The sequence below is a fragment of the Procambarus clarkii genome, chromosome 3, assembly GCF_040958095.1.
Source record: "Procambarus clarkii isolate CNS0578487 chromosome 3, FALCON_Pclarkii_2.0, whole genome shotgun sequence".
Lineage (NCBI taxonomy): Eukaryota > Metazoa > Arthropoda > Malacostraca > Decapoda > Cambaridae > Procambarus > Procambarus clarkii.
Genome location: NC_091152.1, coordinates 9,077,761 through 9,097,760, shown reverse-complemented (window position 1 = coordinate 9,097,760; position 20,000 = coordinate 9,077,761).

Sequence of the window (20,000 nt, the reverse complement as noted above, 5' to 3'; positions counted from 1 at the left end):
GGGTGTAACCCTAATTGTGCTTACGTGAGGATGACTTTCAGTTCTTGGGCCCCACCTCTCAGCGGGAAATATGATTTTGTGAGTGCGTGAGTGTGTGTTTAAACATGTTTTGAACTTGTGTGTGTACTTACATTTGTGCCTGTGCGTGGGTAGAGCTTCAGCTCTTTGGACCCACCTCTCAATAGTCAAACATGTTTAAACGTGTGTGCATGCGTCTGTGTGTGTGTGTGTATTTACTATTTGTAGTTCTTATTACATTTGTGTCTGGGTGGGTTGAGCTTTGGGTCTTTGGTCCCACCTTTCAACAGATGGAAAGTAGTTTGTGTGGTGTTATCAGAATCTTATTTGTCTCTGGGAGTTACATGGTTTCTCTCTCTCTCTCTCTCTCTCTCTCTCTCTCTCTCTCTCTCTCTCTCTCTCTCTCTCTCTCTTATTAGAGTTTATCGTTGTTTGACATCAGTTTTCGGGTATCATTAATTGGATGGAAAGCATTTGATTGCTTTATCAGTATAAGAATCTTATGTCTCTGGAAGCTGCCCAAGACTGAATCAAAGTCTACTTGTTTAACTATGTGTTTGTGTGTGTAATTACGCAATTTGTGTGTGTGTGTGTGTGTGTACTCACCTATTTGTACTCACCTATTTGTGCTTGCAGGATCGAGCATTGACTCTTGGATTCCGCCTTTCCAGCTATCGGTTGTTTACAGCAATGACTCCTGTCCCATTTCCCTATCATACCTAGTTTTAAAAGTATGAATAGTATTTGCTTCCACAACCTGTTCCCCAAGTGCATTCCATTTTTCCACTACTCTCACTCTAAAAGAAAACTTCCTAACATCTCTGTGACTCATCTGAGTTTCCAGTTTCCACCCATGTCCCCTCGTTCTGTTATTATTACGTGTGAACATTTCATCTATTTCCACTTTGTCAATTCCCCTGAGTATTTTATATGTCCCTATCATATCTCCTCTCTCCCTTCTTTTCTCTAGTGTCGTAAGGTTCAGTTCCTGCAGACGCTCTTCATATCTCATCCCTCGTAACTCTGGGACAAGCCTTTGAGTGTGTGTGTGTGTGTGTGTGTGTGTGTGTGTGTGTGTGTGTGTGTGTGTGTGTGTGTACTTACCTAGATGAGCTTGTGGGGTAGAGTGCCACCTCCTCAACCCCCGCAAGTATTACTAGGACAGCACACACACACACACACACACACACACACACACACACACACATACTTACTCCAGTTGATTGACAGTTGAGAGACCGGATCAAAGAGCCAGAGCTCTACCCCCAAACACAACTAGGTAGATACAACTAGGAAAGCACACACAATAAGAATTATTCAATAATAAATACAAACTCGTCCTTGACCTATGGTAGAGGAGTCTGCTTGGAAGGATTCAATTTACATGAGATTAAGATTAGGATACAAATATATCTGGCAATACGGTGTTGATGTCAGTGAAAAAGATAAGGAGTGTAAATTATGTAGTATGCCGCACGCCCACACCTTAGAACATTATGTATTAGAGTGTCAACTTATTGATAACTATAGAAATAAGGAAATAAGTAGTGTACCACATCAAATGGTTTGGATCTGTGATAATGGTATGATAGACAGAATACTTAGGAGCTACAAGAATTTTGCCCCAAGAGTGTAACAGTTATATGCGGTGCTTACTATATTAACCTGCAATGTTAAATGGGATTCTTGTACTGTTATTTGTCTATTTTTATTAATTCATAAATGTCGTATTAATGTCAGTCAGATGTCACTGGTCAGAAGCAAGAAAGTATATGTTGTGAGACTTAGTAACACAAGGCGAGACAATACAGAGATGAAATTAGATATTTAAATGTTCTACTTTGACTAAAGTATAGGTTATATTTTAATTTGATTCCTTTGGGTGCGAGTTGCAGATATTGGGTCCTTTTATATGAATGGAGTGTTTACACACACATTTAGTCTGACTCTGGGAATATCAAATATATTTATCTCTCACATCATTTATTTAATATATGTGCATGATTTTAGAAACATGGTAATGATCCCAATGCTTTTTAGTATGCCAAATAAACCTGGTCAATCTTTTGATTTTTCAGGGGTGGAAGCTGATGGGACCTTGGGAACCGTAAAGCGTGTACTTTCAGAGAGCATGCTGTATGATGCAGTTGCTAGGGTTCATAGAAAAGGTACTGCATACTGCGGCTACAAAAAGGCCGCAGCAATTTTGAAAAGGGAATTTTATGGTATTCCTAGGCAATTTGTGAAAGAATTTTGTAAAACTTGCCCAACTTGTGAAAAGACACAGCCCCAGACATGCCGCCCCCCTCTGAAACCGATCGTCGAAACGGAGTTTCTGCATCGCATACAAGTAGACCTGATAGACATGAGAAATTCTCCAGACGGAGACTATAACCATATTTGTCATGTGGTAGATCATTTCAGCAAATATCATATTGTGTTTCCTTTAAAATCTAAAACTGCCAGAGAAGTTGCTTTAATGCTGGAGGAGCGCGTTTTGGCATATTTAGGACTCCCGAGAATTTTCCATTCAGACAATGGCAAAGAGTTTGTAAACCTAATGCTAAAATGTCTTTCTGATCAGTGGGGAGGTGACACAATTTTTTTGAACGGAAGACCTCGTCACTCCCAGTCCCACTGATGTGTCGAAAATGGCAACAAGGTCATTCAGGACAAACTCCGCAAGTTGAAGATCGATGCAGGTTTAAATGACGAATCAATCTTCCCATGGGCATCATGGTTACCAAAGGTTATGTATGCCATGAATATCACGACTTCAGAGACTACAACATTATCACCATATGAAGTAGTATTTGGCATGCATGCCAGAGGAAATATTCTAGGAGGCGCACGTACTGGAGTAATGGATGAGGAAGAAATAACCGGAGTTAATAGTGACGAGGACACAGAAAATGTTTATCACACACAGATACCTGGTGCAGACTCTCAGTTGGAGGTCTCTGGTGATGATGTGATAGAGGTAGTTGTTGATGATGTGTGTTATAAATAATATTGTGTTGTGTGGTGGGCTTCTATGGGGGAACTGGTACTATTAAGGGGTAAGGGTAGTTAGAAGACAGAGTATCAAATATGGGAGAGCTAAAAGGCCCGGTCCCCAAAATAAACGATCCACAGTAATAATACCTTGCTACTAGACCATATATGTCAGTCTAAGGGTTGATCAATGCACTCCCACACAGGAAGAAGGGATACTCCTATAATTCATGTACTTATTTATTAACCCCTTAACAACCCCCCATATACACTCACACCAATAACAATAATAATAATAACTTTACCACACTACCTTACGTTAAAAAGCCTTGGTCCACTTAGGCAGGATACAAGGTTTACACTAAGAACAAGCGAGGGTAAAGTACTACTGGATAAGCACTGAAGCTGGATGCAGCTTAGGGTAGAGACACCACGTGGTACCCTAATACAAAACACAACACTTAGGGGTACCCAAAACACTGGCAAATACTACCCCCAGGTCTCACCAATATTTACTACCAGAGTAGGTACACTTAAAATGCCCCGTACTTAACTTTATGGTACAGGAACTTCAGGTAAGGGAAATAAGTAAGAGGAGAAGGGAGGAGAGTAGGGGTGCAGCCACAGAGTAGGTCTCGTCCCCACGAACGCCAGCCAGAGAAGAACGCTCCTAGCGACCAGCTAGGCCTCCCGCATGTCATGGTGCCGGAGGGAGCCTAATTGATCGTGCAGCTAAGCACATTAAAGGTCTTCCCCTATGCAATGTATTGTTACTTACAAATGATTAAAGTATTAGTAAACATAGTTGGTGCCTATGTTATTATTTAATAATCAACCCCCAGCTCAATCTTTAAATGCTCTTTGAGAAACAAGAATAGTCTTACGTCTGGCAGGGAAGATACAAACAATTGCCGCTCGTGATGCACTCAACTGTACTACCAGAAAGTTTAATAGCTCAATTTTGACCTCTGGTTTCCACTGGAGAACCCAGGGTCGTAACAATGTGCTACAAGTAGTTGTTGATGATGTGATAGAGGTCGTTGGTGATGATGAGCTACAGGTAGTTGTTGATGATGTGATAGAGGTTGTTGTTGATGATATGCTACAGGTAGTTGTTGATGATGTGATAGAGGTCTCTGGTGATGATGTGATAGAGGTCGTTAATGATGAGATAGAGGTAGTTGTTGATGATGTGATAGAGGTCGTTGGTGATAATGAGCTACAGGTAGTTGTTGATGATGTGATAGAGGTCGTTGTTGATGATATGCTACAGGTAGTTGTTGATGATGTGATAGAGGTCGTTGGTGATGATGTGCTACAGGTCGTTGTTGATGATGTGATAGAGGTCGTTGTTGATGATATGCTACAGGTAGTTGTTGATGATGTGATAGAAGTCGTTGGTGATGATGTGCTACAGGTCGTTGTTGATGATATGCTACAGGTCGTTGTTGATGATGTGCTACAGGTCGTTGTTGATGATGTGCTAGAGGTCGCTCTTGATCAGGTGTCTGGTAATTGTACAAATACCAGAATAGCTCTAAGAAATAAAGCACATCAGGCAACAATAAAAAATGGAGAACGAATGAAAGCCAAGTACAAAAAGGCTTATGGTGAGAACATTTGCGAATTTAAGGAAGGTGATGTTGTCACTGTAGCTATCCCCCGAATAGACAGAACCGCTTGTGAAGAGACGAGATTGCCAGCACAAATTATTCGAGTTTGTGGAGAGGTTGACAATATGTATGTTCTGGTAAGTGAGTATGGTGTACTGAAAAACAAATATCGTGGTGGAGACCTAGCTATACACCACGCTTCTCTCACAGTCAACACCACCAACAGTATCACGTTCAGAGAAGCGTCTCGCCATGCTAACCCATGTACAAAATATATAAAGAAACAGTGCAACTGTACTGGTATCTGCAGCACAAATATATGTCCCTGTTTAAAGAAAAAAATAAACTGCACCAATCACTGCCACCCCTCACACCAATGCAATAATAAGGAGATTGATAACAGTGCTTCACATGCGATAATGTTAAATTATTTAACAGATGACGAGATAATTGTTATAAATAAAGTGTGTGGGGCTACAATGGGGTACTGGTACTATTAAGGGGTAAGGGTAGTTAGAAGACAGAGTATCAAATATGGGAGAGCTAAAAGGCCCGGCCCCCATAATAAACTATCCACAGTAGTAATAACTTGCTACTAGACCATATATGTTAGTCTAAGGGTTGATCAATGCGCTCCCACACAGGAAGAAGGGATACTCTGTAATTCATGTACTTATTTATTAACCCCTTAACAACCCCCCATATACACTCACACCAATAACAATAATAATAATAACTTTACCACACTATCTTACGTTAAAAGCCTTGGTCCACGTAGGCAGGATACAAGGTTTACACTAAGAACAAGCTAGGGTAAAGTACTACTGGATAAGCACTGAAGCTGGATGCAGCTTAGGGTAGGGAAACCACGTGGGACCCTAATAAAAAACACAACACTTAGGGGTACCCAAAACACTGGCAAATACTACCCCCAGGTCTCACCAATCGTTACTACCAGAGTAGGTACACTTAATAATGCCCCGTACTTAACTTAAGGGGTACAGGAACTTCAGGTAAGGGAAATAAGTAAGAGGAGAAGGGAGAAGAGTAGGGGTGCAGCCACAGAGTAGGTCTCGTCCGCACGAACGCCAGCCAGAGAAGGACCTCCTAGCGACCAGCTAGGCCTCCCATGTCGTGGTGCCGGAAGGAGCCTAATTGATCGTGCAGCTAAGCACATTAAAGATATTCCCCTATGCAATGTATTGTTACTTTACAAATGATTAGAAAGTATTAGTAAGCAAAGTTGGTGCCTATGTTATTATTTAATAATCAACCCCCAGCTCAGTCTTTAAATGCTCTTTGAGAAACAATAAAAGTCTTACGTCTGGCAGGGAAGATACAAACAATTGCCGCTTGCGATGCACTCAACTGTACTACCAGAAAGTTTAATAGCTCAATTTTGACCTCTGGTTTCCACTGGAGAACCCAGGGTCGTAACACTCCTCCCCCCTTCAGAGAAAAAAAAAATGTGACTACTAGAATAGTAGTCATATTTTTTTGTAAGAGTATACAGAGAATAAAAAGAAAAAAACATGACAAAAACAAAAAATCAATCAAAAACAATTTCTCTGCAAAAAAAAAAAAAATACAAAGGAGTTCTCTGAAAGAAAAAAAAAACATACACAAAAAAATAAAAGAACAGGGAAGTAAATAAATTGGACACGGAATATTTAATGTCACAGGAGAACCTAAGAAAAAATTAACTAAAGCATGACAGTTGGTACATGGCTTTCTGTGGCTCAGATGAATGTTATTCAGGCAACCGGGACAGAGCGTCGGCTATCACGTTGAGTCTGCCCGGTAGGTGGGTAATGGAAAGAATGAAGTCCTGTAGGTACAACGCCCACCTGAGGATGCGTTTATTCTTACCCTTCATCTGAGTCAGGAAGACTAGTGGGTTATGGTCCGTGTACACTTCCACTATATTACCTGTGAGGTAAACTTCGAACTTTTTACATGTTAACACTAGCGCCAACGCCTCTTTTTCTACCACTGAATAATTGTGTTGCGCCTTGTCGAATTTCACAGAGTAATAATATACTGGGTGTTCCACCTGATCATCCCCAGTTTGCAACAACACTGCACCAGCACCCGAGTCAGACGCGTCAACATGAATTTTAAACGGTCGGTCGAAACTTGGACTAGCAAGCACTGGGGCGGAAGCTAAGATCAATTTCAAATTTTTAAATGCCTCTGTACAGTCTGATGACCACTTAAATTTAACGGCTTTCCGCAACAAGTCTGTGAGAGGAGTGGCAACACTGGAAAAGTTCTGACAAAAACGTCGATAGTACGCACACATACCGATAAATCTTTGAACGTCCTTTTTAGACTTTAGTACTGGATACTCCAGAATGGCACTGATTTTATCTTGCCGAGGTAACACTTTTCCTTGGCCCACTTCATAACCGAGGTACGTCACTGTGCCTTGGCCAAAATGACACTTTTTAGCATTTAAGGTATGATTTGCCCTTTTCAAGATGGCAAGCAACTGGTGTAACCTAGCTATGTGGTCAGCCCAATTACTGTCAAACAGCACGATATCATCTAAATACGCCAGACAATTTGGCACCTTAGCGAGTAGAGAGTTCATGAGTCTCTGGAACGTGGCAGGAGCATTACGCAAGCCGAACGGTAACACTTGATACTCAAAAACACCCTCGGGTGTCATGAACGCAGTTAGTTGTTTAGCACGTTCAGTGAGTGGGATTTGATAATACCCTCTCGAGAGGTCAAATTTCGAGACGTACTTGGCATTTCCCAGCTCGTCGATGCAGTCCTCGAGGAGGGGCAGCGGATAGGCATCCACAATGGTCACCTTGTTGAGCTGCCGATAGTCGGTGCATAATCGCCAGGAGCCGTCTGGTTTGGGGACCAAAAGGCAGGGCGAGCACCAAGAGCCCTGGCTCGGCCGGATGAGGCCGTGCTGGAGCAAGAAGTCGACCTCCTTCCGTACGATGGCCTTCTTTTCTGGACTCATCCGATAGGGTTGAAGGCGAATGGGAGTGTAGTCCGTCAACTCGACATCATGGCAAATGGCATCAGTCTGGGTCGGGACCTCCCCGAACAGACTGGAGAATTCATCAACCAACGACTGCACCTCTTCACGTTGGGCCATCTGCAAATGGGACAGTCCCTCCACAGCATTCACAGAGCTAGAATTATTGAAAATGAGATTAGTTGGGTCCCCAGAACAATCATCCCCTCTCTCACTGGAAATGGAAACATTGGTTAGTGCAATGGGCCTGGGGCCCTGGAACTTCTTCAGTCGATTTACATGTATGAGCATTACCTGGTTACGCTTGTCAGAGTGCCTCACTTTGTACGTGAGGTCCCCAGTCTTTTCTGTCACAATGTAGGGGCCTTCGTACTTGTGGGACATAGTGTTCCCTAGTCGAGGCTTCAATACCAGGACAGGGTCGCCAGGCTGAAATACCCGTAACTTAGATTTAGCATCGTTACATTCTTTCATCTTTTCTTGGGCCTTGCCAAGATACTTTAATGCAGCCGCCTTGCAGTCCTTGAGTCTCTGGTGGTGTTGCGCAAAGAAAGCCGAACCTTCGGTTAACGTTGCGTTCCCTAACAGATCCTCCTGTAACATTTGCAAGGGTCCACGAACTTTATGGCCAAAGACTAACTCAAAAGGAGAACAACCCAGTGAACTTTGTAATCCCTCTCTAGCCGCAAACAAAACATACGGTAAATTCTCATCCCAGAAGGTGTGGGAACTCTCGCACGATGTCTTCAACATCTGCTTCAGAGTTAGATGGAAACGTTCAATTACCCCCTGACTCTGTGGATGGTATGGGCTGGAAACCTTATGAGTTATTCCATGTTCCTTACAAAATTGCTCAAAAATATCAGACTTAAAATTAGTACCATTGTCAGTTTGCACGACCCGAGGCAGTCCAAAAGTGGAAAAAAATTGCAACATACGAGCAACAACAGTTTTTGCTCGGATGTTCCTTACAGCAAAAGCCTCTGGGTAACGAGTAGTGATACACATCATTGTGATTAGGTAAATATTACCAGACTTAGTTCTAGGTAATGGTCCAACACAGTCCATTACCACATGAGAAAATGGTTCCTCTGGCACAACAATAGGCTTTAGAGGAGATTTAGGTGGAGTCTGGTTTGGTTTCCCAACCAGTTGACAAACAATACACGCATTACAAAATTTTGCCACATCGCTTTTCAGCTTGGGCCAGAAAAAATACTTTAAAATTTTGTGATACGTAATATTTATACCTTGATGTCCCCCCATAGGATCATCATGAGCAGCTGCCAAAACTCTTTCTCTATAGCAGGTCGGCAACATAACCTGGTGGACTACCTCCCACTCATTTGACAAGGGAGCACTCTGTGGTCTCCATTTTCTCATCAAAATCCGATCATTGTAGTAGTACCCAGTTGCTGCGTCTACAATTTCCTCCATAGAGACGGCTGTCTCATGACAATCTGCAAGAGTGGGGTCAGCTTTCTGTAACTCACTCAAGGAGGCATCTAGGCCTTGGTCAGATGCCATTGGCCGAGGCTCAACAGTGTTCTCCTCCACCTCCCCACTACTCTTGGTAGATGGCGGTGGCAGGCTCTCCACAATGTCCTCGGCCATGTCATGAGTCGGGCCATGAATGTGTCCGCGAGGTCCACTTGGTTTTCACCACTCGGAAAGCTCCTCGTGATCTCGGGATTTACCACCTTGGCAAGCACAGGGCTGCCCTTACATTTAAGTCCCATAGACCTGGTCACCGCGCACGCAGGGTACACAACATTATCCTCTGCAGCGGGTGGATCCAGGCAAACCTTAGGGGTAAGCAACATAATAGGCAGTCTGGAGTCCCCTACCTTATCCCCTGCTAAATCATTACCAACTATTACATCAACATTAGAGAAAGGTAGGTATGAAGTGACTCCGACTGTACAAACACCCTTGTGGAAATCAGATTCCAGGGTAACCTTATGGAGGGGTACGGTACTGCTCGAGTATCACTAGTGACACCCTCGACCAGTACCACCTCTCCAGTGTCGAGAGTGTTGGCACCTTGCAACGCACTCTCTAAAATTAAAGTCTGGATGGCACCGGTGTCTCGGAAGATCACCACGTCCTTCCAGGAAGAACCCTCAGACAAAAGTAGTCTCCCTTTCGATAAGAATGGGGTAAGCAAGTCCAACCACTGTGGGTTGGAGGTCTTACTCCCTAACGCTTCTGAAGGCCTCAAGCCCTGTGTCACAACTAGAGCATTGGGTCTTTTTTCCGGGTACAGTTGCCAACAACGGCTAATAGTGTGGTTTGGACGATTACAGTGACCACAAAAACGTCGGGGAGAAGAGACATTACTAACAGAATTACCCTTTGGTTCACCCTTAGGTGCCGTGGGGCTAGACACTTTAACAAGGTTAGTTATGTCTGAAACAGAAGGTGCATTAGGTAAAGGGTTAGAATGAACTGGTCTGGACTGGCTGTGGGTATAAGTTTTGCTACTCTGTGGGGTACAATTATTTTTATTGGGCCTTTTGCCCGCCAATTGGTAGTTTTCTGCCAACTTGGCCAAATCCCCTATTTTAGAATTTACCTCTACCCTTCCTCTAATGTAATGAGAAACATACTCTGGCATAATATCTATAAAATGCTCCATTAAAATTAAGTTCCTGAGAGCCTCGTATGTTTCGGCTTTCGCCGAGCGAATCCATCTATCAAACAATCGAATTTGATCATTAACAAATTCAGTGAGCGGTTGGTTGTGAGTAGGTTTAAGGTTGCGATAAACTTGGCGGTGAGCTTCAGGAGTAATTTCATATGCCCGCAAAATACATTCCCTGACTTTATCATATTCGAAACACTCGTCGTCAGGCATGTTTATAAAAATATCTTGTGCTTTACCCCTAAGTCTTCCCTGTAGGATTTTCACCCACTCTTCCTTTGGTCAGTTCATGGACATGGCCAATCTCTGAAAATGGTTGAAAAACCTTTCAGGGTCCGACTCGGAAAATTCAGGCAAATTATGCTTTTTCTCATAATGCCTGGGGTTTGAATCCCCGGCAGGTGGAGGTCCAGTGGCATTCGCTCTAATTCTAGCCTCCTCGGTTTTGAGTCTTTGCTCCTCTAATTTTATTCTTGCTAACTCTAGAGCTAATTCTCTATCCTTATGAGCTGCACTTTCTGCTTGGCTAGGCTGGCATAAAGGTGTATCACTTGCCAATAGTTCTTCATCAATACAATGTTGTAATATTTCATTCACCAAAGTGCACTTTTTATCCGCGTCATTTAATTCTAGGCCTAATTCTTTGCCTAACAATACTAAATTAGACTTGGTAAGTTTCTTTATCTCTACTGCTGAAGGCTCCATTGCCAGTCTCTGCATTTCAGATGCCATCACTAACAATTTTAGCTCCCAGCCAAAGAAAAAATTAAAAAATAAAAATTGGAAAAAAACAAAAATTTGCACGGCCCCTAACACAAGGCCACACTAACCTTAATCGTGAAGGGATCCAGCTGGGTGTCCAGTCAGTGCAAGAATGTCCTTTGCTAGATGAGCTGGACCCTAGGCTAGCACATAACCGTTCTGCGGAAAACAAAAAATTTTAATTTTGGCACTCAAGAATCTAATTTTTTACACTTATAATGTTCCTCCCGGACTGGCCAACCACTTGTTATAAATAAAGTGTGTGGGGCTTCTATGGGGTACTGGTACTATTAAGGGGTAAGGGTAGTTAGAAGACAGAGTATCAAATATGAGAGAGCTAAAAGGCCCGGCCCCCAAAATAAACTATCCACAGTAGTAATAACTTGCTACTAGACCATATATGTAAGTCTAAGGGTTGATCAATGCGCTCCCACCTTGGAAGAAGGGATACTCTGTAATTCATGCACTTATTTATTAACTCCTTAACAACCCCCCATATACACTCACACCAATAACAATAATAATAATAACTTTACCACACTATCTTACGTTAAAAGCCTTGGTCCACGTAGGCAGGATACAAGGTTTACACTAAGAACAAGCTAGGGTAAAGTACTACTGGATAAACACTGTAGCTGGATGCAGCTTTGGGTAGGGAAACCACGTGGGACCCTAATACAAAACACAACACTTAGGGGTACCCAAAACACTGGCAAATACTGCCCCCAGGTCTCACCAATCGTTACTACCAGAGTAGGTACACTTAATAATGCCCCGTACTTAACTTAAGGGTACAGGAACTTCAGGTAAGGGAAATAAGTAAGAGGAGAAGGGAGAAGAGTAGGGGTGCAGCCACAGAGTAGGTCTCGTCCGCACAAACGCCAGCCAGAGAAGGACCTCCTAGCGACCAGCTAGGCCTCCCATGTCGTGGTGCCGGAAGGAGCCTAATTGATCGTGCAGCTAAGCACATTAAAGATCTTCCCCTATGCAATGTATTGTTACTTTACAAATGATTAGAAAGTATTAGTAAGCAAAGTTGGTGCCTATGTTATTATTTAATAATCAACCCCCAGCTCAGTCTTTAAATGCTCTTTGAGAAACAATAATAGTCTTACGTCTGGCAGGGAAGATACAAACAATTGCCGCTTGCGATGCACTCAACTGTACTACCAGAACGTTTAATAGCTCAATTTTGACCTCTGGTTTCCACTGGAGAACCCAGGGTCGTAACAATAATGAACATTGGAACAAATGTACAGCTCTCTGACCTTCATATAAAAGCTGCATGTGACCTCATCAAACAAACTGTGCCAAGCGTAGAAGGCCTTCATGACCCAGCGTTGCAGCGGGGCCTCTCCTGGCCAGTTGCAATTGGTGAATTTATTCAAATTATTCAAGTAGATAGTTGTCACTGGGTCACCGTTTCCAGCATTGGAGTAACTGGACAAATTAACATATACGGCACCAGGCATAAATTACCATCCAAATCTACTGAAGTTATCTTGTGTGCTCTTGCTAATTGCCAGGATGATAAGCTGATATGTAATATAATGAATGTCAGCAGACACAGGGACTCAAGTATGAGTGGGGTATATGCTGTGGCGTTTGCTGCATCACTTGCAAGTGGTGAAGATCCTGTGAACCTTGTATATGATGTGGAGAATATGAGACAACATCTACAAGAGAACTTTAAAGGAAAGTGTCTCACCTCATTCCCTGCAGCTCAGACACTGAGAAGAAAACGAATCATCCGGTCATGCTCGATCGAAGTTTACTGCATTTGCAGAAAGCCAAATGATAAGAAGCTGACGGTATGCTGTGACCGTTGCAATATTTGGCACCATGGATCATATGTAGGTGTTACAGAATGTAATGATGATTCGTGGATTTGTTTCTTATGCGCTAGCGAGTTGTGAATTATAAATGAAAAAATATTTGAAAATACATAACTAATACATTATTATAACCTTACCAAATGCTTTGCTGAATCAAATAATGTTATTACTTTCAATGTGTTACAATATCATAATTAAGTGCTGCAAGTGCATGTCAGGTCTTTTGTATAGTCGGTATTTGTTATATTGTGTACTCTTTTTATGTTATTTAAATTTGAAATAGAAATAGTTTTTAAAGTATGTATCTTAATAAATTTGAACCTTATTTTATTTAATATCAACAAATTAGATTTTGAATTTTACAACCAATTAAAGGATGTATTCTATAATATTAAAAATTGTTCAAACTGAAATAAATATATAACACTGTACAGTTCAGTTGTGTTTAATTATGTTTTGCAATTCCTTTGGAAAAGGTACTTGTACACCAAGCTGAAGTTCAGTCTCTTGTCTTCTCAAGAGAAGATAGTGGCCAAGGAACTATCCATAATTGTTATTGTTAATGTTTACTTGTAATACTGGGTATTATTACACACATCCGGTGTTCTTATATACCCTCGACCGCGGCGAGGGTAAGCCGCGGTCGTGTGGTCTGAAAGTCACAAATATTTACAATGGGGCGGTGGATAACATTTCCTCTTCAAGAACGCACACACGAATGAACTATGTTACTTAACTGTCATAAGCAATCATTTGTTTGTATCAAGTGATCGCTGGAAGCACTCGTGCAACATAATTTACACGAGTTCTCAGGATTACTATACTTCTTATAAGCATATACATAATATAGTGCCTAGGAGATTATCTGTAATGATATCTAAGATAATTAGAAGAACCCAAACAAGCTACTGTGGAAATGTTCAGGACAAACATATCAAATGTGACAACAGCTCTCCACATATGTCAGTTGCTTAATTTAGAAACTGTACTTGTGGTCGATCTCGAAGTCCAATGATTGAGAGAATCCTTTGGTTCAAACGCTTTACCCCAAGAGCTTAATACACAAATTCAAGTTGTTGAACCAATTTTATTTGAATTGTTCTACCGGAAAGATATTTAGAGGTTTTATAGTGATTATGTATGTGCTGTTTAGAAGCAGCACATCTGGATGGTCTGGATGATGAAAAAAAAGTTGTTAGTGTAGTTAGTAAACAGTTGATTGACGGGCCGAAAGAGCAAAGCTCAACCCCCGCAAATACAACTAGGTGAATACATACAATTATAAGCTTTATTTGTGAATCTCAATTAATTAAAGACACATTTTACATTTGGTCAGGTCTACATCAGCAGATAATGAGAATTCCCAGAGATACTTGTAACCGAGTCTAAGCCGAGCGAAGAGACATGGGAGATTTTACATAAGTACAGTACATGGTAGTTTAAGTAGCGAACGCATGTCAACGAATAACAAGTATATATAACAATACTATTGTCCTATGAAGTCGATTTAACTTCCAAACATATATTTTTTAATAAATGTTAAATGTTTTCTGGCTTGTTATGTTAGATTTTATTAAAAATACGTATTCTACTTGTTAACATTATTATTTAAATTTGTGATAATTTGTGCAGAGAAGTGCGACAACTGGATATGCCAACAAACACTTTCCAAACAACGATATATCTTGGATAAGTCGCTCCACAACATTGACGCTTGGACCGTCGACTTCCTTTGATGCCACTTATTTACTTATTTCATAATGAAATTATATTAGTTTGGAGTAAATATATGTTTTCTCATGTTCTGCATTCAGCACCCACATTATAGTGAATAAATATACCATATTACTTCATTACTTAAATAATACTAGGAGGGTTTGAGTAGCTTTGGGTCTTTAGTGCACAGAATCTCCAATAGATGGGGCGAGAGTCGCCTCATCTCTCTCGCCCGGGCGAGAGTCGAAACTTAATTTAAAATTGATATATCTTTGTCCTCCAACATGATATATTTCATTTGGTGCAATCATAATAATGTTCATATCTGGGACTTTCTGGAGGCATATAAGATTTTAGGTTTTATTAGCGTATCTTTGTTAATTATACAATATATCGGCAAGTGCGTAGGCGTCTGCACTCCATGACCGAAAAGCTATTGAACGCCACTATAAAAACATATGTATTTTCACTTGAGCTATAAATATGTCTATTGTAATGGATTTAAAATGAAGCTCATATTTATATCTTGCTTAAGACATATAAAACATTTGTGTTTATTAACGAATTTACGTGAAATAAACATTGATCTGAGAGAGAGTTACTCTGTCGTTCAGTCTGTACGTGGTCGGAGCTCCGTAATTTTTAAAATACATGTATCTTCATTAGAACTTTAAATATGTCTGTGGTAAGGTGTTTAAAGTGATGTTTATATGTATGCCTTTCTTGAGACATATAAAACATATATATTTATTAACGAATTCACGTGAAATAAGCATTGTTCTGAGAGAGAGTTGCTCCGTCCAGCGATCTGTCCGGAGTCGGAGCTCGGCTATTATAAAAGTACACGTATCTTCGCTTTAAATTTAAATATGCCCATGGTAAGGTATTTAGAACGAAGCTTATATATCTGTCTTTCTTGTGACATATAAAACTCTTACGTTTATTAAGGAATCTGCGTGAAATAGGCATGGTTCTGAGATGAATGCTGCGGTTTTCGAGCTCGACGAGCGATGAAAACTGCCACTTTTATACAACTACAAATATCATCGGTTTTACTTAAAATATTTGTCTGGTAGAGGTTTTACATATAGATCGCGTTTCTGTCTTTCTTCTGACTAATAAATAATTTTGGTTTAATCAGTTATCAACATGTTTTCAACAATATTCTTTCAGCGTTCTTCTTTTCCAACACGGGCGACCCTTTTGAAAACGCGATACTTGGGCTAACCCAACCTATACTTGGGTCAGTTTCCATTATGGTTCGGAACAAATACACTCTGGCTGCCTGTCCTCCATCACAATGAATTAATTGAATTAAAATTAGTTCTGAGGAAAAATAGTCACTGATAAATATTTTCTACAAATTGCTTGGTTCATAGAAAATAACTAGTTTGGAGATATTTAAAAGGGACACCCATGTAAATCAAAGATGGTTCAACCCCGGCTCAACTGTTGCCATTGAGGCCAGAAGCGAGATATTTACCCTTGGGTAAATTCAGGTAACTACGATATGTGAGACTGACATGTTTGTATAGTTTTCTTAATCAAAAATTGGAAAAAATTGGAATTTCTTAATCTATATTTCTTAAAGATCAGAGAGAGGTTTGCATACTGCCAGTGATATGTACATCAAGAGTTTTACCCATATCACACTGGATAACTCTGAAATTAAGTTTTTAAATGTAGTTTATTCAGGACTTGATGTTTTAGCTCGTTGGTAAGTAAACAAATTTTGACCTTATAACGCATCTCGCGGTCGTTAGTCCTTATGTCTAACAAGTAAACTATCTCCAATTTCGCTCTGGTTCACAGTTCATCAAACTGTCGAAAGTAATTAATAACTATCATTCGTGGGTTTTATTCCTAAACTCAGTTTCCGCTCCGGCATCAATTGAACTTTATATGTATTTAATTTAATTACTTTATTGACTTCAATACCCATCCTGTGAGCGGAATAGGTTACAAAGGCACAAAAAAAAAACTCAAAAACTGAATTATATAATTTTAGAAAATGAATGAATTAAATATATAACAAGATACCTGTTGGGTGAGCTTTGAAGTTGGTATAGTTAAAGAGAAGCCTAGTGAGAGGAAACGTCGAAGTTGCTGAGACAGAGCCAGGGCTAAACCCCTATGGGAGATCATTCCTTTCCAAATTATTGTCCCTCCTTTCCCACCCAAGAAGCTGATTAAAGAACAAGCCTTGCTTCGACAAGAAGCTAAGTACAATGCCTTAAGCCAAATTGATGCTTTAGTCAGAGACGCATTCAAACCCATTTTTTTTAGTCAACCCATTTTATTTCTTTAGTCAAACCCATTCTCAGATTTTTTACACTGGTGGATCCTTACATCAGTCGTATGGTGCAGCTGGAAGTGCAGTTGTTGTGACAGAGAGAGATGGTTCCTTTTCCCATGAGTGTGGAGCGCGTCTAAGTAACTGGGCGTCCACTCTCCAAACAGAATTGGTTGCCATAATCCTTGCATTCGAGCGCGTATATGATTCCAAAGTTGACACGCTAATTGTAAGTGACTCCTTGTCATCCATGACTGCCCAAGACATAACTGTGACGTGCTTATCTCTAAGCTAGACACAGATATAATGAAATAATCAATGATGGAGTCAGAGTTTGTCTCCTGTGGATTCCTTCCCATATTGGTCTCCGAATGCATGATAGAACTGATGAGTTGGCCAAGACTTTTGCTCGTAAAGAGGGAATTGATTACCAACTTGGACTGCCTATGAGCAGCATGAGGGTAGTAATATTCCGGGAACATCAATTAAATTTCGGAGACTTGAAGCAAAGTAAAATTCACACCAGTTCCTCCATCTATCATCATTCCATTATGCAGGAAGTGCCGCACGTCTATAGGTCATCCAATAAGGTTAGCAGACTTCTAGATGTTACCACTGCTAGGCTTAGGCTCGGCTACAAATACCTCTGGGAGTTTGTAACATCTGCTGATGTAGATCTTACTAAACATAAACTCTGTCAGCGGAACTATTTGCATACTTTGTGTCATTATATACTGGAATGTGAAAAAATCGCGGAATTCAGAGATAACACCATCAATGGTGTCCTTGAAATGTGTAAGTACTTCATTCATAATGATGTGCTGCCCGAAATCTTAGCGAAGTATCCAAAATTTGCTTACTGTAGGTAATGCATGCACATGACTGTAAAGGTACCGCCCAGTTGGGTGGGTGTGCAGCAAAACTAGTAACTGTGTGACTCACCATAGATGTAAAGTGCCATGTCTATTGACTGTTGTGAGCCTCTTGTGAGTCTTTTGTTGAATCACTTGTGATACAAAAGATTATTGATGCGTGTATTTGCGTAGGTGATTGAATATGGATGTGTATGTGTATATATTTATATGTATGTATATGTACATGTATGTATGAGTATGTGTACATTTATATATAACATTAATAATTGTGCAGGCGATGAGTCACAATAACGTGGCTGAAGTATGTTGACCAGACCACACACTAGAAAGTGAAGGGACGACGACATTGCGGTACGTCCTGAACCATTCTGAAACCGGTTGAGAACGGACTTGAGAATGGTCCAGGACGGACCGAAACGTCGACGTCCCTTCACTTTCTAGTGTCTAATGTCTGGTCAACGTTAATAATTATGTAACTTGCGTCAAAAGATTGTTATTTGCTAAGCTAAACGAACTAGACGCCGGTTACGTGCCTCTGTAATCCTTTACACCACCGCCCACGGGATGGGTATGGGGTGCATAATAAAGAAGGAAAGAAAGGCTAAACCCTGCTGCACGGCGGAAGTGAGGCTTTCCAAGCACCAGGCAGGCTTAGGCTAGGAAGCAAGGGTCCCAAGTTAGCGACGGCGAAGCGAGGACTGATTTCCTCTTGAGGTGTGAAATTTTCTTTCTTCTAAGAAGCTGAAGTCTTCTTTCTTCTGTGAGGCTGGAGTCTTCATTCTTCTGTCTTCTGCCTTCTACGTCGGTACTACTCCGAAGCTTGCAGGGATTCCGCCTCTTATAAACGAGCAAAAATAGGTCCCCAAATCATTTCTAGTAAGCTACGCATATGTCTTGATAGCCTAGTTACGTAGGTTAACACATATGTCGACAGTCTTTTAAAGCATATAATGGGCTCAAGGATTGATTCCGAATGTTCGGTTAGCCAGCTAAGTGGCAACCTTGGTGAACTAGTTATATAGTCTTACACAGATTTCATCAAACTAACAAAAATGTTATCCTACGTGGCTCTAAGACAGTAAATGAAAGTGTTAGTTAATTAATTATATATATTATAGACCCACCATTCCCATCTTGTAGGTGAGTGGAGAAAGGTTTCATAGTGACATAATGGGCCCAAGAACTGGACAGCAACATTTATATTTTAAGTTAAACAATTTACATTTGTGGTGAGCTAGTTACACATAATTGGCTTTTCATGCCTCTTAAATATAGGATGATCTCTAAATTTCCTTATTTGATCACTTCATCATTTATTTAAAGCTTCAAAGTTTTCTCATATTGCTTCAATTTGTTCATTGATCTTACATTAATTCCCACCAAGGTTATATTCCTTAATTCCTTCTTTGTGCTTGAACAGGAACCATCGACGCATAATGTTCTTCAAGAATATTCCCCCTTTATAATATTTTCCGAACTTCCAATGTTCTTTGTACAATTTTGGTGGTTGTCAAATCTTATTTAAAGTAAGTAATAAAACTCTGTTTCGCTGTTTGGTCTTTTCTCCTTTCTTTGATGGTTTGGTAGATGGAAGTGCAAACGACTGAAATAAATTAATACTGATTCGTTGCATAACTGCGCTCTCTCGCCTCTGCGTACTGTTGATCTCTCGATTTTAGAATGTTCATATTGTGTGTTAGACAGGTTCGTAGCCCCACAGTGGGAAGTCAGGGTAAATGTAGGTGTTGTAATACCCACAGAAAGGGCTTTTGGTCTATTGAAACTGGTTGAAACAAAGCTCGACTCGACCATAAGGGTTACCATCTCTTGCTTTGAAATACGTGGGGACGTCCAACAGAAGAGGTTGGAAAATCCTCTTCAAGATCATTTACTGAGACAATATTTAAGAATATTTCATAATTCCTTTACAGTCTTCACCTACTCTTGGTTTAATCAATCCCGTGATAGAGAGAGAGAGAGAGAGAGAGAGAGAGAGAGAGAGAGAGAGAGAGAGAGAGAGAGAGAGAGAGAGAGAGAGAGAGGGAGAGAGAGAGAGAGAGAGAGAGAGAGAGAGAGAGAGAGAGAGAGAGAGAGAGAGAGAGAGAGAGAGAGAGAGAGAGGGAGAGAGAGAGAGAGAGAGAGAGAGAGAGGGAGGGAGAGAGGGAGGAAGGGAGAGAGAGGGAGGGAGGGAGGGAGAGAGAGAGAGAGAGAGAGAGAGAGAGAGAGAGAGAGAGAGAGAGAGAGAGAGAGAG